This window comes from Eubalaena glacialis, chromosome 16, assembly GCF_028564815.1.
Source record: "Eubalaena glacialis isolate mEubGla1 chromosome 16, mEubGla1.1.hap2.+ XY, whole genome shotgun sequence".
Taxonomy (NCBI): domain Eukaryota; kingdom Metazoa; phylum Chordata; class Mammalia; order Artiodactyla; family Balaenidae; genus Eubalaena; species Eubalaena glacialis.
Window position 1 is genome coordinate 46,034,644 of NC_083731.1, and position 22,199 is coordinate 46,056,842.

Consider the following 22,199-nt stretch of genomic DNA (forward strand, 5'->3'; position numbering starts at 1 on the left):
CTTGATCATCCTTGCAAAACGGGAGGCGTGCAGCAGCTCCATGAGGCCTTCATCGTTGTTCTGCTTTAGTTTCACGGTAGTAAGCCTTTCAAGACTCCTAGGGACCTTGCTTCAGCACCCGTTTCGGTACCAGAACACTGCGGAGAGCCAGGAAGCTCTGGTCCTGCGTGTATGCTGCGTGTCAACCTAGAAATTAGAGACTGATGGCACAAGGCTTGTTTTCCCATTAGGAAAGCTCCGTTCATGCGGCCTCAAAGCTACCTGAAAAGCATTGTTGTTGCCTGGGTTTTCGTCACTGCCGACATGGTTCTGAGAAGAAAATGAGTTTTCATGGAAGAAACCTTGTGCTTCCAGTTCCTTGTTGGAAGCTCACCCTGCTCTGCTCTATACCAAAAGTGAAAGCCAACGTGAGCCCTAGCCTCGAAGTAAGGCCCTGATTTGCCTTGCCAATGGGGAGGCGTGCAGCAGCTCCATGAGGCCTTCCTCACTGTTCTGCTTGAGTTTCACGGTAGTAAGCCTTTCAAGACTCCTAGGGACCTTGCTTCAGCACCCGTTTCAGTACCAGAATATTGAGTAGACACAGGAAGCTCTAGTCCTGTTAAGCAACTTCCAGCCCCGTAGGCCTTTTGGAACACCCCAGTGTTGGCTAGAGAAAGGCAACACACTGCACTCTTCCTTGGCAGAGCCAGATTACCTCAGCTCCACACAGGTTTCACGACCCATTTCTCGACTGTCCTCTATGCAGTGGATGTAACCTCATTCCCCTAGCTGAACTCTATTGAGAAAAACACTCTGCTTCTAATCCCGTTTCACTTTTTACACTTCGAGTCACGCATCCTCAAGGAGGTGGTCGGCTTGCATTCCAAGTACAATTTAAGCACAGTTCTTGGTGTAACACAGCAGGTCTTTTGAAGAGGCACAGGTCTCTAAGTCTCCCTCGCGCATCCTTTGTTTAGGCACTTTGCTGCACGCAGAAAACCGGTCGTAGAAAAAAGTTGATTCAGGGGAAGCCCCAGTGGGGATCGTGAATCTCTTTTGACGTGGTAGCATCAACATGTACTTATGCTGCGTGTCAACCTGGAAATGGGAGACTGAAGGCACAAAGCTTGTTTTTCCGTTTTGAAAGCTCCATTCATGCGGCCTCGAAGCTACCTGAAAAGCACTGTTGTTACCGTGCTTTTCCTTACAGCCGGCATGGCACATAGAAGAAAATGAGTTTTCTCGAAAGAAACCTTGTGCTTCCAGTTCCTACTTGGAACCTCACCCTGCTCTGCTCTATACCAAACGTGAAAGTCAATGTGAGCACTAGCCTCGAAGTAAGGCCCTGATTATGCTGGCAAAACGGGAGGCGTGCAGCAGCTCCATGAGGCCTTCATCGCTGTTCTGCTTTAGTTGAACGGTAGTCAGCTCTCCAAGACTCCTAGGGACTTTGCTTAAGCAACCGTTTCGGTACCAGAACACTGCGTAGAGCCAGGAAGCTTTGGTCCTGCGTGTATGCTGCGTGTCTACCTAGAAATTAGAGACTGATGGCACAAGGCTTGTTTTCCCATTAGGAAAGCTCCGTTCATGCGGCCTCGAAGCTACCGGAAAAGCATTGTTTTGGCGGGGCTTTAGTCACTGCCGGCATGGTTCTGAGAAGAAAATGAGTTTTTTCGTAGAAACCTTGTGCTTCCAGTTCCTTGTAGGAAGCTCACCCTGCTCTGCTCTATACCTAAAGTGAAAGTCAACGTGAGACTTGCTTCGAAGTAAGGCCTTGATCATCCTTGCAAAACGGGAGGCGTGCAGCAGCTCCATGAGGCCTTCATCGTTGTTCTGCTTTAGTTTCACGGTAGTAAGCCTTTCAAGACTCCTAGGGACCTTGCTTCAGCACCAGTTTCGGTACCAGAACACTGTGGAGAGCCAGGAAGCTCTGGTCCTGCGTGTATGCTGCGTGTCAACCTAGAAATTAGAGACTGATGGCACAAGGCTTGTTTTCCCATTAGGAAAGCTCCGTTCATGCGGCCTCGAAGCTACCTGAAAAGCATTGTTGTTGCCTGGGTTTTCGTCACTGCCGACATGGTTCTGAGAAGAAAATGAGTTTTCATGGAAGAAACCTTGTGCTTCCAGTTCCTTGTTGGAAGCTCACCCTGCTCTGCTCTATACCAAAAGTGAAAGCCAACGTGAGCCCTAGCCTCGAAGTAAGGCCCTGATTTGCCTTGCGAATGGGGAGGCGTGCAGCAGCTCCATGAGGCCTTCCTCACTGTTCTGCTTGAGTTTCACGGTAGTGAGCCTTTCAAGACTCCTAGGGACCTTGCTTCAGCACCCGTTTCAGTACCAGAATATTGAATAGACACAGGAAGCTCTAGTCCTGTTAAGCAACTTCCAGCCCCGTAGGCCTTTTGGAACACCCCAGTGTTGGCTAGAGAAAGGCAACACACTGCACTCTTCCTTGGCAGAGCCAGATTACCTCAGCTCCACACAGGATTCACGACCACACTTCTCGACTGTCCTCCATGCAGTGGATGTAACCTCATTCCCCTAGCTGAACTCTATTGAGAAAAACACTCTGCTTCTAATCCCGTTTCACTTTTTACACTTCGAGTCACGCATCCTCAAGGGGGTGGTCGGCTTGCATTCCAAGTACAATTTAAGCACAGTTCTTGGTGTAACACAGCAGGTCTTTCGAAGAGGCACAGGTCTCTAAGTCTCCCTCGCGCATCCTTTGTTTAGGCACTTTGCTGCACGCAGAAAACCGGTCGTAGAAAAAAGTTGATTCAGGGGAAGCCCCAGTGGGGATCGTGAATCTCTTTTGACGTGGTAGCTTCAACATGTACTTCTGCCGAGTGTCAACCTGGAAATGGGAGACTGAAGGCACAAAGCTTGTTTTCCCGTTTTGAAAGCTCCATTCATGCGGCCTCGAAGCTACCTGAAAAGCACTGTTGTTACCGTGCTTTTCCTTACAGCCGGCATGGCACATAGAAGAAAATGAGTTTTCTCGAAAGAAACCTTGTGCTTCCAGTTCCTACTTGGAACCTCACCCTGCTCTGCTCTATACCAAACGTGAAAGTCAATGTGAGCACTAGCCTCGAAGTAAGGCCCTGATTATGCTGGCAAAACGGGAGGCGTGCAGCAGCTCCATGAGGCCTTCATCGCTGTTCTGCTTTAGTTGAACGGTAGTCAGCTCTCCAAGACCCCTAGGGACTTTGCTTAAGCAACCGTTTCGGTACCAGAACACTGCGTAGAGCCAGGAAGCTTTGGTCCTGCGTGTATGCTGCGTGTCTACCTAGAAATTAGAGACTGATGGCACAAGGCTTGTTTTCCCATTAGGAAAGCTCCGTTCATGCGGCCTCGAAGCTACCGGAAAAGCATTGTTGTTGGCGGGGTTTTAGTCACTGCCGGCATGGTTCTGAGAAGAAAATGAGTTTTTTCGTAAGAAACCTTGTGCTTCCAGTTCCTTGTAGGAAGCTCACCCTGCTCTGCTCTATACCTAAAGTGAAAGTCAACGTGAGACTTGCTTCGAAGTAAGGCCTTGATTATCCTTGCAAAACGGGAGGCGTGCAGCAGCTCCATGAGGCCTTCATCGTTGTTCTGCTTTAGTTTCACGGTAGTAAGCCTTTCAAGACTCCTAGGGACCTTGCTTCAGCACCCGTTTCGGTACCCGAACACTGCGGAGAGCCAGGAAGCTCTGGTCCTGCGTGTATGCTGCGTGTCAACGTAGAAATTAGAGACTGATGGCACAAGGCTTGTTTTCCCATTAGGAAAGCTCCGTTCATGCGGCCTCGAAGCTACCTGAAAAGCATTGTTGTTGCCTGGGTTTTCGTCACTGCCGACATGGTTCTGAGAAGAAAATGAGTTTTCATGGAAGAAACCTTGTGCTTCCAGTTCCTTTTTGGAAGCTCACCCTGCTCTGCTCTATACCAAAAGTAAAAGCCAACGTGAGCCCTAGCCTCGAAGTAAGGCCCTGATTTGCCTTGCCAATGGGGAGGCGTGCAGCAGCTCCATGAGGCCTTCCTCACTGTTCTGCTTGAGTTTCACGGTAGTGAGCCTTTCAAGACTCCTAGGGACCTTGCTTCAGCACCCGTTTCAGTACCAGAATATTGAGTAGACACAGGAAGCTCTAGTCCTGTTAAGCAACTTCCAGCCCCGTAGGCCTTTTGGAACACTCCAGTGTTGGCTAGAGAAAGGCAACACACTGCACTCTTCCTTGGCAGAGCCAGATTACCTCAGCTCCACACAGGATTCACGACCACACTTCTCGACTGTCCTCCATGCAGTGGATGTAACCTCATTCCCCTAGCTGAACTCTATTGAGAAAAACACTCTGCTTCTAATCCCGTTTCACTTTTTACACTTCGAGTCACGCATCCTCAAGGGGGTGGTCGGCTTGCATTCCAAGTACAATTTAAGCACAGTTCTTGGTGTAACACAGCAGGTCTTTTGAAGAGGCACAGGTCTCTAAGTCTCCCTCGCGCATCCTTTGTTTAGGCACTTTGCTGCACGCAGAAAACCGGTCGTAGAAAAAAGTTGATTCAGGGGAAGCCCCAGTGGGGATCGTGAATCTCTTTTGACGTGGTAGCATCAACATGTACTTATGCTGCGTGTCAACCTGGAAATGGGAGACTGAAGGCACAAAGATTGTTTTCCCGTTTTGAAAGCTCCACTCATGCGGCCTCGAAGCTACCTGAAAAGCACTGTTGTTACCGTGCTTTTCCTTACAGCCGGCATGGCACATAGAAGAAAATGAGTTTTCTCGAAAGAAACCTTGTGCTTCCAGTTCCTACTTGGAACCTCACCCTGCTCTGCTCTATACCAAACGTGAAAGTCAATGTGAGCACTAGCCTCGAAGTAAGGCCCTGATTATGCTGGCAAAACGGGAGGCGTGCAGCAGCTCCATGAGGCCTTCATCGCTGTTCTGCTTTAGTTGAACGGTAGTCAGCTCTCCAAGACTCCTAGGGACTTTGCTTAAGCAACCGTTTCGGTACCAGAACACTGCGTAGAGCCAGGAAGCTTTGGTCCTGCGTGTATGCTGCGTGTCTACCTAGAAATTAGAGACTGATGGCACAAGGCTTGTTTTCCCATTAGGAAAGCTCCGTTCATGCGGCCTCGAAGCTACCTGAAAAGCATTGTTGTTGCCTGGGTTTTCGTCACTGCCGACATGGTTCTGAGAAGAAAATGAGTTTTCATGGAAGAAACCTTGTGCTTCCAGTTCCTTGTTGGAAGCTCACCCTGCTCTGCTCTATACCAAAAGTGAAAGCCAACGTGAGCCCTAGCCTCGAAGTAAGGCCCTGATTTGCCTTGCGAATGGGGAGGCGTGCAGCAGCTCCATGAGGCCTTCCTCACTGTTCTGCTTGAGTTTCACGGTAGTGAGCCTTTCAAGACTCCTAGGGACCTTGCTTCAGCACCCGTTTCCATAACAGAATATTGAATAGACACAGGAAGCTCTAGTCCTGTTAAGCAACTTCCAGCCCCATAGGCCTTTTGGAACACCCCAGTGTTGGCTAGAGAAAGGCAACACACTGCACTCTTCCTTGGCAGAGCCAGATTACCTCAGCTCCACACAGGATTCACGACCACACTTCTCGACTGTCCTCCATGCAGTGGATGTAACCTCATTCCCCTAGCTGAACTCTATTGAGAAAAACACTCTGCTTCTAATCCCGTTTCACTTTTTACACTTCGAGTCACGCATCCTCAAGGGGGTGGTCGGCTTGCATTCCAAGTACAATTTAAGCACAGTTCTTGGTGTAACACAGCAGGTCTTTTGAAGAGGCACAGGTCTCTAAGTCTCCCTCGCGCATCCTTTGTTTAGGCACTTTGCTGCACGCAGAAAACCGGTCGTAGAAAAAAGTTGATTCAGGGGAAGCCCCAGTGGGGATCGTGAATCTCTTTTGACGTGGTAGCTTCAACATGTACTTCTGCCGAGTGTCAACCTGGAAATGGGAGACTGAAGGCACAAAGCTTGTTTTCCCGTTTTGAAAGCTCCATTCATGCGGCCTCGAAGCTACCTGAAAAGCACTGTTGTTACCGTGCTTTTCCTTACAGCCGGCATGGCACATAGAAGAAAATGAGTTTTCTCGAAAGAAACCTTGTGCTTCCAGTTCCTACTTGGAACCTCACCCTGCTCTGCTCTATACCAAACGTGAAAGTCAATGTGAGCACTAGCCTCGAAGTAAGGCCCTGATTATGCTGGCAAAACGGGAGGCGTGCAGCAGCTCCATGAGGCCTTCATCGCTGTTCTGCTTTAGTTGAACGGTAGTCAGCTCTCCAAGACCCCTAGGGACTTTGCTTAAGCAACCGTTTCGGTACCAGAACACTGCGTAGAGCCAGGAAGCTTTGGTCCTGCGTGTATGCTGCGTGTGTACCTAGAAATTAGAGACTGATGGCACAAGGCTTGTTTTCCCATTAGGAAAGCTCCGTTCATGCGGCCTCGAAGCTACCGGAAAAGCATTGTTGTTGGCGGGGTTTTAGTCACTGCCGGCATGGTTCTGAGAAGAAAATGAGTTTTTTCGTAGAAACCTTGTGCTTCCAGTTCCTTGTAGGAAGCTCACCCTGCTCTGCTCTATACCTAATGTGAAAGTCAACGTGAGACTTGCTTCGAAGTAAGGCCTTGATCATCCTTGCAAAACGGGAGGCGTGCAGCAGCTCCATGAGGCCTTCATCGTTGTTCTGCTTTAGTTTCACGGTAGTAAGCCTTTCAAGACTCCTAGGGACCTTGCTTCAGCACCCGTTTCGGTACCAGAACACTGCGGAGAGCCAGGAAGCTCTGGTCCTGCGTGTATGCTGCGTGTCAACCTAGAAATTAGAGACTGATGGCACAAGGCTTGTTTTCCCATTAGGAAAGCTCCGTTCATGCGGCCTCAAAGCTACCTGAAAAGCATTGTTGTTGCCTGGGTTTTCGTCACTGCCGACATGGTTCTGAGAAGAAAATGAGTTTTCATGGAAGAAACCTTGTGCTTCCAGTTCCTTGTTGGAAGCTCACCCTGCTCTGCTCTATACCAAAAGTGAAAGCCAACGTGAGCCCTAGCCTCGAAGTAAGGCCCTGATTTGCCTTGCCAATGGGGAGGCGTGCAGCAGCTCCATGAGGCCTTCCTCACTGTTCTGCTTGAGTTTCACGGTAGTAAGCCTTTCAAGACTCCTAGGGACCTTGCTTCAGCACCCGTTTCAGTACCAGAATATTGAGTAGACACAGGAAGCTCTAGTCCTGTTAAGCAACTTCCAGCCCCGTAGGCCTTTTGGAACACCCCAGTGTTGGCTAGAGAAAGGCAACACACTGCACTCTTCCTTGGCAGAGCCAGATTACCTCAGCTCCACACAGGTTTCACGACCCATTTCTCGACTGTCCTCTATGCAGTGGATGTAACCTCATTCCCCTAGCTGAACTCTATTGAGAAAAACACTCTGCTTCTAATCCCGTTTCACTTTTTACACTTCGAGTCACGCATCCTCAAGGAGGTGGTCGGCTTGCATTCCAAGTACAATTTAAGCACAGTTCTTGGTGTAACACAGCAGGTCTTTTGAAGAGGCACAGGTCTCTAAGTCTCCCTCGCGCATCCTTTGTTTAGGCACTTTGCTGCACGCAGAAAACCGGTCGTAGAAAAAAGTTGATTCAGGGGAAGCCCCAGTGGGGATCGTGAATCTCTTTTGACGTGGTAGCATCAACATGTACTTATGCTGCGTGTCAACCTGGAAATGGGAGACTGAAGGCACAAAGCTTGTTTTTCCGTTTTGAAAGCTCCATTCATGCGGCCTCGAAGCTACCTGAAAAGCACTGTTGTTACCGTGCTTTTCCTTACAGCCGGCATGGCACATAGAAGAAAATGAGTTTTCTCGAAAGAAACCTTGTGCTTCCAGTTCCTACTTGGAACCTCACCCTGCTCTGCTCTATACCAAACGTGAAAGTCAATGTGAGCACTAGCCTCGAAGTAAGGCCCTGATTATGCTGGCAAAACGGGAGGCGTGCAGCAGCTCCATGAGGCCTTCATCGCTGTTCTGCTTTAGTTGAACGGTAGTCAGCTCTCCAAGACTCCTAGGGACTTTGCTTAAGCAACCGTTTCGGTACCAGAACACTGCGTAGAGCCAGGAAGCTTTGGTCCTGCGTGTATGCTGCGTGTCTACCTAGAAATTAGAGACTGATGGCACAAGGCTTGTTTTCCCATTAGGAAAGCTCCGTTCATGCGGCCTCGAAGCTACCGGAAAAGCATTGTTTTGGCGGGGTTTTAGTCACTGCCGGCATGGTTCTGAGAAGAAAATGAGTTTTTTCGTAGAAACCTTGTGCTTCCAGTTCCTTGTAGGAAGCTCACCCTGCTCTGCTCTATACCTAAAGTGAAAGTCAACGTGAGACTTGCTTCGAAGTAAGGCCTTGATCATCCTTGCAAAACAGGAGGCGTGCAGCAGCTCCATGAGGCCTTCATCGTTGTTCTGCTTTAGTTTCACGGTAGTAAGCCTTTCAAGACTCCTAGGGACCTTGCTTCAGCACCAGTTTCGGTACCAGAACACTGTGGAGAGCCAGGAAGCTCTGGTCCTGCGTGTATGCTGCGTGTCAACCTAGAAATTAGAGACTGATGGCACAAGGCTTGTTTTCCCATTAGGAAAGCTCCGTTCATGCGGCCTCGAAGCTACCTGAAAAGCATTGTTGTTGCCTGGGTTTTCGTCACTGCCGACATGGTTCTGAGAAGAAAATGAGTTTTCATGGAAGAAACCTTGTGCTTCCAGTTCCTTGTTGGAAGCTCACCCTGCTCTGCTCTATACCAAAAGTGAAAGCCAACGTGAGCCCTAGCCTCGAAGTAAGGCCCTGATTTGCCTTGCGAATGGGGAGGCGTGCAGCAGCTCCATGAGGCCTTCCTCACTGTTCTGCTTGAGTTTCACGGTAGTGAGCCTTTCAAGACTCCTAGGGACCTTGCTTCAGCACCCGTTTCAGTACCAGAATATTGAATAGACACAGGAAGCTCTAGTCCTGTTAAGCAACTTCCAGCCCCGTAGGCCTTTTGGAACACCCCAGTGTTGGCTAGAGAAAGGCAACACACTGCACTCTTCCTTGGCAGAGCCAGATTACCTCAGCTCCACACAGGATTCACGACCACACTTCTCGACTGTCCTCCATGCAGTGGATGTAACCTCATTCCCCTAGCTGAACTCTATTGAGAAAAACACTCTGCTTCTAATCCCGTTTCACTTTTTACACTTCGAGTCACGCATCCTCAAGGGGGTGGTCGGCTTGCATTCCAAGTACAATTTAAGCACAGTTCTTGGTGTAACACAGCAGGTCTTTTGAAGAGGCACAGGTCTCTAAGTCTCCCTCGCGCATCCTTTGTTTAGGCACTTTGCTGCACGCAGAAAACCGGTCGTAGAAAAAAGTTGATTCAGGGGAAGCCCCAGTGGGGATCGTGAATCTCTTTTGACGTGGTAGCTTCAACATGTACTTCTGCCGAGTGTCAACCTGGAAATGGGAGACTGAAGGCACAAAGCTTGTTTTCCCGTTTTGAAAGCTCCATTCATGCGGCCTCGAAGCTACCTGAAAAGCACTGTTGTTACCGTGCTTTTCCTTACAGCCGGCATGGCACATAGAAAAAAATGAGTTTTCTCGAAAGAAACCTTGTGCTTCCAGTTCCTACTTGGAACCTCACCCTGCTCTGCTCTATACCAAACGTGAAAGTCAATGTGAGCACTAGCCTCGAAGTAAGGCCCTGATTATGCTGGCAAAACGGGAGGCGTGCAGCAGCTCCATGAGGCCTTCATCGCTGTTCTGCTTTAGTTGAACGGTAGTCAGCTCTCCAAGACCCCTAGGGACTTTGCTTAAGCAACCGTTTCGGTACCAGAACACTGCGTAGAGCCAGGAAGCTTTGGTCCTGCGTGTATGCTGCGTGTCTACCTAGAAATTAGAGACTGATGGCACAAGGCTTGTTTTCCCATTAGGAAAGCTCCGTTCATGCGGCCTCGAAGCTACCGGAAAAGCATTGTTGTTGGCGGGGTTTTAGTCACTGCCGGCATGGTTCTGAGAAGAAAATGAGTTTTTTCGTAAGAAACCTTGTGCTTCCAGTTCCTTGTAGGAAGCTCACCCTGCTCTGCTCTATACCTAAAGTGAAAGTCAACGTGAGACTTGCTTCGAAGTAAGGCCTTGATTATCCTTGCAAAACGGGAGGCGTGCAGCAGCTCCATGAGGCCTTCATCGTTGTTCTGCTTTAGTTTCACGGTAGTAAGCCTTTCAAGACTCCTAGGGACCTTGCTTCAGCACCCGTTTCGGTACCCGAACACTGCGGAGAGCCAGGAAGCTCTGGTCCTGCGTGTATGCTGCGTGTCAACGTAGAAATTAGAGACTGATGGCACAAGGCTTGTTTTCCCATTAGGAAAGCTCCGTTCATGCGGCCTCGAAGCTACCTGAAAAGCATTGTTGTTGCCTGGGTTTTCGTCACTGCCGACATGGTTCTGAGAAGAAAATGAGTTTTCATGGAAGAAACCTTGTGCTTCCAGTTCCTTTTTGGAAGCTCACCCTGCTCTGCTCTATACCAAAAGTAAAAGCCAACGTGAGCCCTAGCCTCGAAGTAAGGCCCTGATTTGCCTTGCCAATGGGGAGGCGTGCAGCAGCTCCATGAGGCCTTCCTCACTGTTCTGCTTGAGTTTCACGGTAGTGAGCCTTTCAAGACTCCTAGGGACCTTGCTTCAGCACCCGTTTCAGTACCAGAATATTGAGTAGACACAGGAAGCTCTAGTCCTGTTAAGCAACTTCCAGCCCCGTAGGCCTTTTGGAACACTCCAGTGTTGGCTAGAGAAAGGCAACACACTGCACTCTTCCTTGGCAGAGCCAGATTACCTCAGCTCCACACAGGATTCACGACCACACTTCTCGACTGTCCTCCATGCAGTGGATGTAACCTCATTCCCCTAGCTGAACTCTATTGAGAAAAACACTCTGCTTCTAATCCCGTTTCACTTTTTACACTTCGAGTCACGCATCCTCAAGGGGGTGGTCGGCTTGCATTCCAAGTACAATTTAAGCACAGTTCTTGGTGTAACACAGCAGGTCTTTTGAAGAGGCACAGGTCTCTAAGTCTCCCTCGCGCATCCTTTGTTTAGGCACTTTGCTGCACGCAGAAAACCGGTCGTAGAAAAAAGTTGATTCAGGGGAAGCCCCAGTGGGGATCGTGAATCTCTTTTGACGTGGTAGCATCAACATGTACTTATGCTGCGTGTCAACCTGGAAATGGGAGACTGAAGGCACAAAGATTGTTTTCCCGTTTTGAAAGCTCCACTCATGCGGCCTCGAAGCTACCTGAAAAGCACTGTTGTTACCGTGCTTTTCCTTACAGCCGGCATGGCACATAGAAGAAAATGAGTTTTCTCGAAAGAAACCTTGTGCTTCCAGTTCCTACTTGGAACCTCACCCTGCTCTGCTCTATACCAAACGTGAAAGTCAATGTGAGCACTAGCCTCGAAGTAAGGCCCTGATTATGCTGGCAAAACGGGAGGCGTGCAGCAGCTCCATGAGGCCTTCATCGCTGTTCTGCTTTAGTTGAACGGTAGTCAGCTCTCCAAGACTCCTAGGGACTTTGCTTAAGCAACCGTTTCGGTACCAGAACACTGCGTAGAGCCAGGAAGCTTTGGTCCTGCGTGTATGCTGCGTGTCTACCTAGAAATTAGAGACTGATGGCACAAGGCTTGTTTTCCCATTAGGAAAGCTCCGTTCATGCGGCCTCGAAGCTACCTGAAAAGCATTGTTGTTGCCTGGGTTTTCGTCACTGCCGACATGGTTCTGAGAAGAAAATGAGTTTTCATGGAAGAAACCTTGTGCTTCCAGTTCCTTGTTGGAAGCTCACCCTGCTCTGCTCTATACCAAAAGTGAAAGCCAACGTGAGCCCTAGCCTCGAAGTAAGGCCCTGATTTGCCTTGCGAATGGGGAGGCGTGCAGCAGCTCCATGAGGCCTTCCTCACTGTTCTGCTTGAGTTTCACGGTAGTGAGCCTTTCAAGACTCCTAGGGACCTTGCTTCAGCACCCGTTTCAGTACCAGAATATTGAATAGACACAGGAAGCTCTAGTCCTGTTAAGCAACTTCCAGCCCCGTAGGCCTTTTGGAACACCCCAGTGTTGGCTAGAGAAAGGCAACACACTGCACTCTTCCTTGGCAGAGCCAGATTACCTCAGCTCCACACAGGATTCACGACCACACTTCTCGACTGTCCTCCATGCAGTGGATGTAACCTCATTCCCCTAGCTGAACTCTATTGAGAAAAACACTCTGCTTCTAATCCCGTTTCACTTTTTACACTTCGAGTCACGCATCCTCAAGGGGGTGGTCGGCTTGCATTCCAAGTACAATTTAAGCACAGTTCTTGGTGTAACACAGCAGGTCTTTTGAAGAGGCACAGGTCTCTAAGTCTCCCTCGCGCATCCTTTGTTTAGGCACTTTGCTGCACGCAGAAAACCGGTCGTAGAAAAAAGTTGATTCAGGGGAAGCCCCAGTGGGGATCGTGAATCTCTTTTGACGTGGTAGCTTCAACATGTACTTCTGCCGAGTGTCAACCTGGAAATGGGAGACTGAAGGCACAAAGCTTGTTTTCCCGTTTTGAAAGCTCCATTCATGCGGCCTCGAAGCTACCTGAAAAGCACTGTTGTTACCGTGCTTTTCCTTACAGCCGGCATGGCACATAGAAGAAAATGAGTTTTCTCGAAAGAAACCTTGTGCTTCCAGTTCCTACTTGGAACCTCACCCTGCTCTGCTCTATACCAAACGTGAAAGTCAATGTGAGCACTAGCCTCGAAGTAAGGCCCTGATTATGCTGGCAAAACGGGAGGCGTGCAGCAGCTCCATGAGGCCTTCATCGCTGTTCTGCTTTAGTTGAACGGTAGTCAGCTCTCCAAGACTCCTAGGGACTTTGCTTAAGCAACCGTTTCGGTACCAGAACACTGCGTAGAGCCAGGAAGCTTTGGTCCTGCGTGTATGCTGCGTGTCTATCTAGAAATTAGAGACTGATGGCACAAGGCTTGTTTTCCCATTAGGAAAGCTCCGTTCATGCGGCCTCGAAGCTACCGGAAAAGCATTGTTGTTGGCGGGGTTTTAGTCACTGCCGGCATGGTTCTGAGAAGAAAATGAGTTTTTTCGTTAGAAACCTTGTGCTTCCAGTTCCTTGTAGGAAGCTCACCCTGCTCTGCTCTATACCTAAAGTGAAAGTCAACGTGAGACTTGCTTCGAAGTAAGGCCTTGATTATCCTTGCAAAACGGGAGGCGTGCAGCAGCTCCATGAGGCCTTCATCGTTGTTCTGCTTTAGTTTCACGGTAGTAAGCCTTTCAAGACTCCTAGGGACCTTGCTTCAGCACCCGTTTCGGTACCCGAACACTGCGGAGAGCCAGGAAGCTCTGGTCCTGCGTGTATGCTGCGTGTCAACGTAGAAATTAGAGACTGATGGCACAAGGCTTGTTTTCCCATTAGGAAAGCTCCGTTCATGCGGCCTCAAAGCTACCTGAAAAGCATTGTTGTTGCCTGGGTTTTCATCACTGCCGACATGGTTCTGAGAAGAAAATGAGTTTTCATGGAAGAAACCTTGTGCTTCCAGTTCCTTTTTGGAAGCTCACCCTGCTCTGCTCTATACCAAAAGTAAAAGCCAACGTGAGCCCTAGCCTCGAAGTAAGGCCCTGATTTGCCTTGCCAATGGGGAGGCGTGCAGCAGCTCCATGAGGCCTTCCTCACTGTTCTGCTTGAGTTTCACGGTAGTGAGCCTTTCAAGACTCCTAGGGACCTTGCTTCAGCACCCGTTTCAGTACCAGAATATTGAGTAGACACAGGAAGCTCTAGTCCTGTTAAGCAACTTCCAGCCCCGTAGGCCTTTTGGAACACTCCAGTGTTGGCTAGAGAAAGGCAACACACTGCACTCTTCCTTGGCAGAGCCAGATTACCTCAGCTCCACACAGGATTCACGACCACACTTCTCGACTGTCCTCCATGCAGTGGATGTAACCTCATTCCCCTAGCTGAACTCTATTGAGAAAAACACTCTGCTTCTAATCCCGTTTCACTTTTTACACTTCGAGTCACGCATCCTCAAGGGGGTGGTCAGCTTGCATTCCAAGTACAATTTAAGCACAGTTCTTGGTGTAACACAGCAGGTCTTTTGAAGAGGCACAGGTCTCTAAGTCTCCCTCGCGCATCCTTTGTTTAGGCACTTTGCTGCACGCAGAAAACCGGTCGTAGAAAAAAGTTGATTCAGGGGAAGCCCCAGTGGGGATCGTGAATCTCTTTTGACGTGGTAGCATCAACATGTACTTATGCTGCGTGTCAACCTGGAAATGGGAGACTGAAGGCACAAAGATTGTTTTCCCGTTTTGAAAGCTCCACTCATGCGGCCTCGAAGCTACCTGAAAAGCACTGTTGTTACCGTGCTTTTCCTTACAGCCGGCATGGCACATAGAAGAAAATGAGTTTTCTCGAAAGAAACCTTGTGCTTCCAGTTCCTACTTGGAACCTCACCCTGCTCTGCTCTATACCAAACGTGAAAGTCAATGTGAGCACTAGCCTCGAAGTAAGGCCCTGATTATGCTGGCAAAACGGGAGGCGTGCAGCAGCTCCATGAGGCCTTCATCGCTGTTCTGCTTTAGTTGAACGGTAGTCAGCTCTCCAAGACTCCTAGGGACTTTGCTTAAGCAACCGTTTCGGTACCAGAACACTGCGTAGAGCCAGGAAGCTTTGGTCCTGCGTGTATGCTGCGTGTCTACCTAGAAATTAGAGACTGATGGCACAAGGCTTGTTTTCCCATTAGGAAAGCTCCGTTCATGCGGCCTCGAAGCTACCGGAAAAGCATTGTTGTTGGCGGGGTTTTAGTCACTGCCGGCATGGTTCTGAGAAGAAAATGAGTTTTTTCCTAGAAACCTTGTGCTTCCAGTTCCTTGTAGGAAGCTCACCCTGCTCTGCTCTATACCTAAAGTGAAAGTCAACGTGAGACTTGCTTCGAAGTAAGGCCTTGATCATCCTTGCAAAACGGGAGGCGTGCAGCAGCTCCATGAGGCCTTCATCGTTGTTCTGCTTTAGTTTCACGGTAGTAAGCCTTTCAAGACTCCTAGAGACCTTGCTTCAGCACCCGTTTCGGTACCAGAACACTGCGGAGAGCCAGGAAGCTCTGGTCCTGCGTGTATGCTGCGTGTCAACCTAGAAATTAGAGACTGATGGCACAAGGCTTGTTTTCCCATTAGGAAAGCTCCGTTCATGCGGCCTCGAAGCTACCTGAAAAGCATTGTTGTTGCCTGGGTTTTCGTCACTGCCGACATGGTTCTGAGAAGAAAATGAGTTTTCATGGAAGAAACCTTGTGCTTCCAGTTCCTTGTTGGAAGCTCACCCTGCTCTGCTCTATACCAAAAGTGAAAGCCAAGGTGAGCCCTAGCCTCGAAGTAAGGCCCTGATTTGCCTTGCCAATGGGGAGGCGTGCAGCAGCTCCATGAGGCCTTCCTCACTGTTCTGCTTGAGTTTCACGGTAGTGAGCCTTTCAAGACTCCTAGGGACCTTCCTTCAGCACCCGTTTCCGTACCAGAATATTGAGGAGACACAGGAAGCTCTAGTCCTGTTAAGCAACTTCCAGCCCCGTAGGCCTTTTGGAACACCCCAGTGTTGGCTAGAGAAAGGCAACACACTGCACTCTTCCTTGGCAGAGCCAGATTACCTCAGCTCCACACAGGATTCACGACCACACTTCTCGACTGTCCTCCATGCAGTGGATGTAACCTCATTCCCCTAGCTGAACTCTATTGAGAAAAACACTCTGCTTCTAATCCCGTTTCACTTTTTACACTTCGAGTCACGCATCCTCAAGGGGGTGGTCGGCTTGCATTCCAAGTACAATTTAAGCACAGTTCTTGGTGTAACACAGCAGGTCTTTTGAAGAGGCACAGGTCTCTAAGTCTCCCTCGCGCATCCTTGGTTTAGGCACTTTGCTGCACGCAGAAAACCGGTCGTAGAAAAAAGTTGATTCAGGGGAAGCCCCAGTGGGGATCGTGAATCTCTTTTGACGTGGGAGCATCAACATGTACTTATGCTGCGTGTCAACCTGGAAATGGGAGACTGAAGGCACAAAGCTTGTTTTCCCGTTTTGAAAGCTCCATTCATGCGGCCTCGAAGCTACCTGAAAAGCACTGTTGTTACCGTGCTTTTCCTTACAGCCGGCATGGCACATAGAAGAAAATGAGTTTTCTCGAAAGAAACCTTGTGCTTCCAGTTCCTACTTGGAACCTCACCCTGCTCTGCTCTATACCAAACGTGAAAGTCAATGTGAGCACTAGCCTCGAAGTAAGGCCCTGATTATGCTGGCAAAACGGGAGGCGTGCAGCAGCTCCATGAGGCCTTCATCGCTGTTCTGCTTTAGTTGAACGGTAGTCAGCTCTCCAAGACTCCTAGGGACTTTGCTTAAGCAACTGTTTCGGTACCAGAACACTGCGTAGAGCCAGGAAGCTTTGGTCCTGCGTGTATGCTGCGTGTCTACCTAGAAATTAGAGACTGATGGCACAAGGCTTGTTTTCCCATTAGGAAAGCTCCGTTCATGCGGCCTCGAAGCTACCGGAAAAGCATTGTTGTTGGCGGGGTTTTAGTCACTGCCGGCATGGTTCCGAGAAGAAAATGAGTTTTTTCGTTAGAAACCTTTTGCTTCCAGTTCCTTGTAGGAAGCTCACCCTGCTCTGCTCTATACCTAAAGTGAAAGTCAACGTGAGACTTGCTTCGAAGTAAGGCCTTGATTATCCTTGCAAAACTGGAGGCGTGCAGCAGCTCCATGAGGCCTTCATCGTTGTTCTGCTTTAGTTTCACGGTAGTAAGCCTTTCAAGACTCCTAGGGACCTTGCTTCAGCACCCGTTTCGGTACCAGAACACTGCGGAGAGCCAGGAAGCTCTGGTCCTGCGTGTATGCTGCGTGTCAACCTAGAAATTAGAGACTGATGGCACAAGGCTTGTTTTCCCATTAGGAAAGCTCCGTTCATGCGGCCTCGAAGCTACCTGAAAAGCATTGTTGTTGGCGGGGTTTTAGTCACTGCCGGCATGGTTCTGAGAGGAAAATGAGTTTTCATGGAAGAAACCTTGTGCTTCCAGTTCCTTGTTGGAAGCTCACCCTGCTCTGCTCTATACCAAAAGTGAAAGCCAACGTGAGCCCTAGCCTCGAAGTAAGGCCCTGATTTGCCTTGCCAATGGGGAGGCGTGCAGCAGCTCCATGAGGCCTTCCTCACTGTTCTGCTTGAGTTTCACGGTAGTGAGCCTTTCAAGACTCCTAGGGACCTTGCTTCAGCACCCATTTCAGTACCAGAATATTGAATAGACACAGGAAGCTCTAGTCCTGTTAAGCAACTTCCAGCCCCGTAGGCCTTTTGGAACACCCCAGTGTTGGCTAGAGAAAGGCAACACACTGCACTCTTCCTTGGCAGAGCCAGATTACCTCAGCTCCACACAGGATTCACGACCACACTTCTCGACTGTCCTCCATGCAGTGGATGTAACCTCATTCCCCTAGCTGAACTCTATTGAGAAAAACACTCTGCTTCTAATCCCGTTTCACTTTTTACACTTCGAGTCACGCATCCTCAAGGGGGTGGTCGGCTTGCATTCCAAGTACAATTTAAGCACAGTTCTTGGTGTAACACAGCAGGTCTTTTGAAGAGGCACAGGTCTCTAAGTCTCCCTCGCGCATCCTTTGTTTAGGCACTTTGCTGCACGCAGAAAACCGGTCGTAGAAAAAAGTTGATTCAGGGGAAGCCCCAGTGGGGATCGTGAATCTCTTTTGACGTGGTAGCATCAACATTTACTTATGCTGCGTGTCAACCTGGAAATGGGAGACTGAAGGCACAAAGCTTGTTTTCCCGTTTTGAAAGCTCCATTCATGCGGCCTCGAAGCTACCTGAAAAGGAGTGTTGTTACCGTGCTTTTCCTTACAGCCGGCATGGCACATAGAAGAAAATGAGTTTTCTCGAAAGAAACCTTGTGCTTCCAGTTCCTACTTGGAACCTCACCCTGCTCTGCTCTATACCAAACGTGAAAGTCAATGTGAGCACTAGCCTCGAAGTAAGGCCCTGATTATGCTGGCAAAACGGGAGGCGTGCAGCAGCTCCATGAGGCCTTCATTGCTGTTCTGCTTTAGTTGAACGGTAGTCAGCTCTCCAAGACTCCTAGGGACTTTGCTTAAGCAACCGTTTCGGTACCAGAACACTGCGTAAAGCCAGGAAGCTTTGGTCCTGCGTGTATGCTGCGTGTGTACCTAGAAATTAGAGACTGATGGCACAAGGCTTGTTTTCCCATTAGGAAAGCTCCGTTCATGCGGCCTCGAAGCTACCGGAAAAGCATTGTTGTTGGCGGGGTTTTAGTCACTGCCGGCATGGTTCCGAGAAGAAAATGAGTTTTTTCGTTAGAAACCTTTTGCTTCCAGTTCCTTGTAGGAAGCTCACCCTGCTCTGCTCTATACCTAAAGTGAAAGTCAACGTGAGACTTGCTTCGAAGTAAGGCCTTGATTATCCTTGCAAAACGGGAGGCGTGCAGCAGCTTCATGAGGCCTTCATCGTTGTTCTGCTTTAGTTTCACGGTAGTAAGCCTTTCAAGACTCCTAGGGACCTTGCTTCAGCACCCGTTTCGGTACCAGAACACTGCGGAGAGCCAGGAAGCTCTGGTCCTGCGTGTATGCTGCGTGTCAACCTAGAAATTAGAGACTGATGGCACAAGGCTTGTTTTCCCATTAGGAAAGCTCCGTTCATGCGGCCTCGAAGCTACCGGAAAAGCATTGTTGTTGGCGGGGTTTTAGTCACTGCCGGCATGGTTCTGAGAGGAAAATGAATTTTTTCGTAAGAAACCTTTTGCTTCCAGTTCCTTGTAGGAAGCTCACCCTGCTCTGCTCTATACCTAAAGTGAAAGTCAACGTGAGACTTGCTTCGAAGTAAGGCCTTGATTATCCTTGCAAAACGGGAGGCGTGCAGCAGCTCCATGAGGCCTTCATCGTTGTTCTGCTTTAGTTTCACGGTAGTAAGCCTTTCAAGACTCCTAGGGACCTTGCTTCAGCACCCGTTTCGGTACCAGAACACTGCGGAGAGCCAGGAAGCTCTGGTCCTGCGTGTATGCTGCGTGTCAACCTAGAAATTAGAGACTGATGGCACAAGGCTTGTTTTCCCATTAGGAAAGCTCCGTTCATGAGGCCTCGAAGCTACCTGAAAAGCATTGTTGTTGCCTGGGTTTTCGTCACTGCCGACATGGTTCTGAGAAGAAAATGAGTTTTCATGGAAGAAACCTTGTGCTTCCAGTTCCTTGTTGGAAGCTCACCCTGCTCTGCTCTATACCAAAAGTGAAAGCCAACGTGAGCCCTAGCCTCGAAGTAAGGCCCTGATTTGCCTTGCCAATGGGGAGGCGTGCAGCAGCTCCATGAGGCCTTCCTCACTGTTCTGCTTGAGTTTCACGGTAGTGAGCCTTTCAAGACTCCTAGGGACCTTGCTTCAGCACCCGTTTCCGTACCAGAATATTGAGTAGACACAGGAAGCTCTAGTCCTGTTAAGCAACTTCCAGCCCCGTAGGCCTTTTGGAACACCCCAGTGTTGGCTAGAGAAAGGCAACACACTGCACTCTTCCTTGGCAGAGCCAGATTACCTCAGCTCCACACAGGATTCACGACCACACTTCTCGACTGTCCTCCATGCAGTGGATGTAACCTCATTCCCCTAGCTGAACTCTATTGAGAAAAACACTCTGCTTCTAATCCCGTTTCACTTTTTACACTTCGAGTCATGCATCCTCAAGGGGGTGGTCGGCTTGCATTCCAAGTACAATTTAAGCACAGTTCTTGGTGTAACACAGCAGGTCTTTTGAAGAGGCACAGGTCTCTAAGTCTCCCTCGCGCATCCTTGGTTTAGGCACTTTGCTGCACGCAGAAAACCGGTCGTAGAAAAAAGTTGATTCAGGGGAAGCCCCAGTGGGGATCGTGAATCTCTTTTGACGTGGTAGCATCAACATGTACTTATGCTGCGTGTCAACCTGGAAATGGGAGACTGAAGGCACAAAGATTGTTTTCCCGTTTTGAAAGCTCCACTCATGCGGCCTCGAAGCTACCTGAAAAGCACTGTTGTTACCGTGCTTTTCCTTACAGCCGGCATGGCACATAGAAGAAAATGAGTTTTCTCGAAAGAAACCTTGTGCTTCCAGTTCCTACTTGGAACCTCACCCTGCTCTGCTCTATACCAAACGTGAAAGTCAATGTGAGCACTAGCCTCGAAGTAAGGCCCTGATTATGCTGGCAAAACGGGAGGCGTGCAGCAGCTCCATGAGGCCTTCATCGCTGTTCTGCTTTAGTTGAACGGTAGTCAGCTCTCCAAGACTCCTAGGGACTTTGCTTAAGCAACCGTTTCGGTACCAGAACACTGCGTAGAGCCAGGAAGCTTTGGTCCTGCGTGTATGCTGCGTGTGTACCTAGAAATTAGAGACTGATGGCACAAGGCTTGTTTTCCCATTAGGAAAGCTCCGTTCATGCGGCCTCGAAGCTACCGGAAAAGCATTGTTGTTGGCGGGGTTTTAGTCACTGCCGGCATGGTTCTGAGAAGAAAATGAGTTTTTTCGTAGAAACCTTGTGCTTCCAGTTCCTTGTAGGAAGCTCACCCTGCTCTGCTCTATACCTAAAGTGAAAGGCAACGTGAGACTTGCTTCGAAGTAAGGCCTTGATTATCCTTGCAAAACGGGAGGCGTGCAGCAGCTCCATGAGGCCTTCATCGTTGTTCTGCTTTAGTTTCACGGTAGTAAGCCTTTCAAGACTCCTAGGGACCTTGCTTCAGCACCCGTTTCGGTACCAGAACACTGCGGAGAGCCAGAAAGCTCTGGTCCTGCGTGTATGCTGCGTGTCAACCTAGAAATTAGAGACTGATGGCACAAGGCTTGTTTTCCCATTAGGAAAGCTCCGTTCATGCGGCCTCGAAGCTACCGGAAAAGCATTGTTGTTGGCGGGGTTTTAGTCACTGCCGGCATGGTTCTGAGAAGAAAATGAGTTTTTTCGTAAGAAACCTTGTGCTTCCAGTTCCTTGTAGGAAGCTCACCCTGCTCTGCTCTATACCTATAGTGAAAGTCAACGTGAGACTTGCTTCGAAGTAAGGCCTTGATTATCCTTGCAAAACGGGAGGCGTGCAGCAGCTCCATGAGGCCTTCATCGTTGTTCTGCTTTAGTTTCACGGTAGTAAGCCTTTCAAGACTTTCAGGGACCTTGCTTCAGCACCCGTTTTCGTACCAGAACACTGCGTAGAGCCAGAAAGCTCTGGTCCTGCGTGTATGCTGCGTATCAACCTAGAAATTAGAGACTGATGGCACAAGGCTTGTTTTCCCATTAGGAAAGCTCCGTTCATGCGGCCTCGAAGCTACCTGAAAAGCATTGTTGTTGCCTGGGTTTTCGTCACTGCTGACATGGTTCTGAGAAGAAAATGAGTTTTCATGCAAGAAACCTTGTGCTTCCAGTTCCTTGTTGGAAGCTCACCCTGCTCTGCTCTATACCAAAAGTGAAAGCCAACGTGAGCCCTAGCCTCGAAGTAAGGCCCTGATTTGCCTTGCCAATGGGGAGGCGTGCAGCAGCTCCATGAGGCCTTCCTCACTGTTCTGCTTGAGTTTCACGGTAGTAAGCCTTTCAAGACTCCTAGGGACCTTGCTTCAGCACCCGTTTCCGTACCAGAATATTGAGTAGACACAGGAAGCTCTAGTCCTGTTAAGCAACTTCCAGCCCCGTAGGCCTTTTGGAACACCCCAGTGTTGGCTAGAGAAAGGCAACACACTGCACTCTTCCTTGGCAGAGCCAGATTACCTCAGCTCCACACAGGATTCACGACCACACTTCTCGACTGTCCTCCATGCAGTGGATGTAACCTCATTCCCCTAGCTGAACTCTATTGAGAAAAACACTCTGCTTCTAATCCCGTTTCACTTTTTACACTTCGAGTCACGCATCCTCAAGGGGGTGGTCGGCTTGCATTCCAAGTACAATTTAAGCACAGTTCTTGGTGTAACACAGCAGGTCTTTTGAAGAGGCACAGGTCTCTAAGTCTCCCTCGCGCATCCTTTGTTTAGGCACTTTGCTGCACGCAGAAAACCGGTCGTAGAAAAAAGTTGATTCAGGGGAATCCCCAGTGGGGATCGTGAATCTCTTTTGACGTGGTAGCATCAACATGTACTTATGCTGCGTGTCAACCTGGAAATGGGAGACTGAAGGCACAAAGCTTGTTTTCCCGTTTTGAAAGCTCCATTCATGCGGCCTCGAA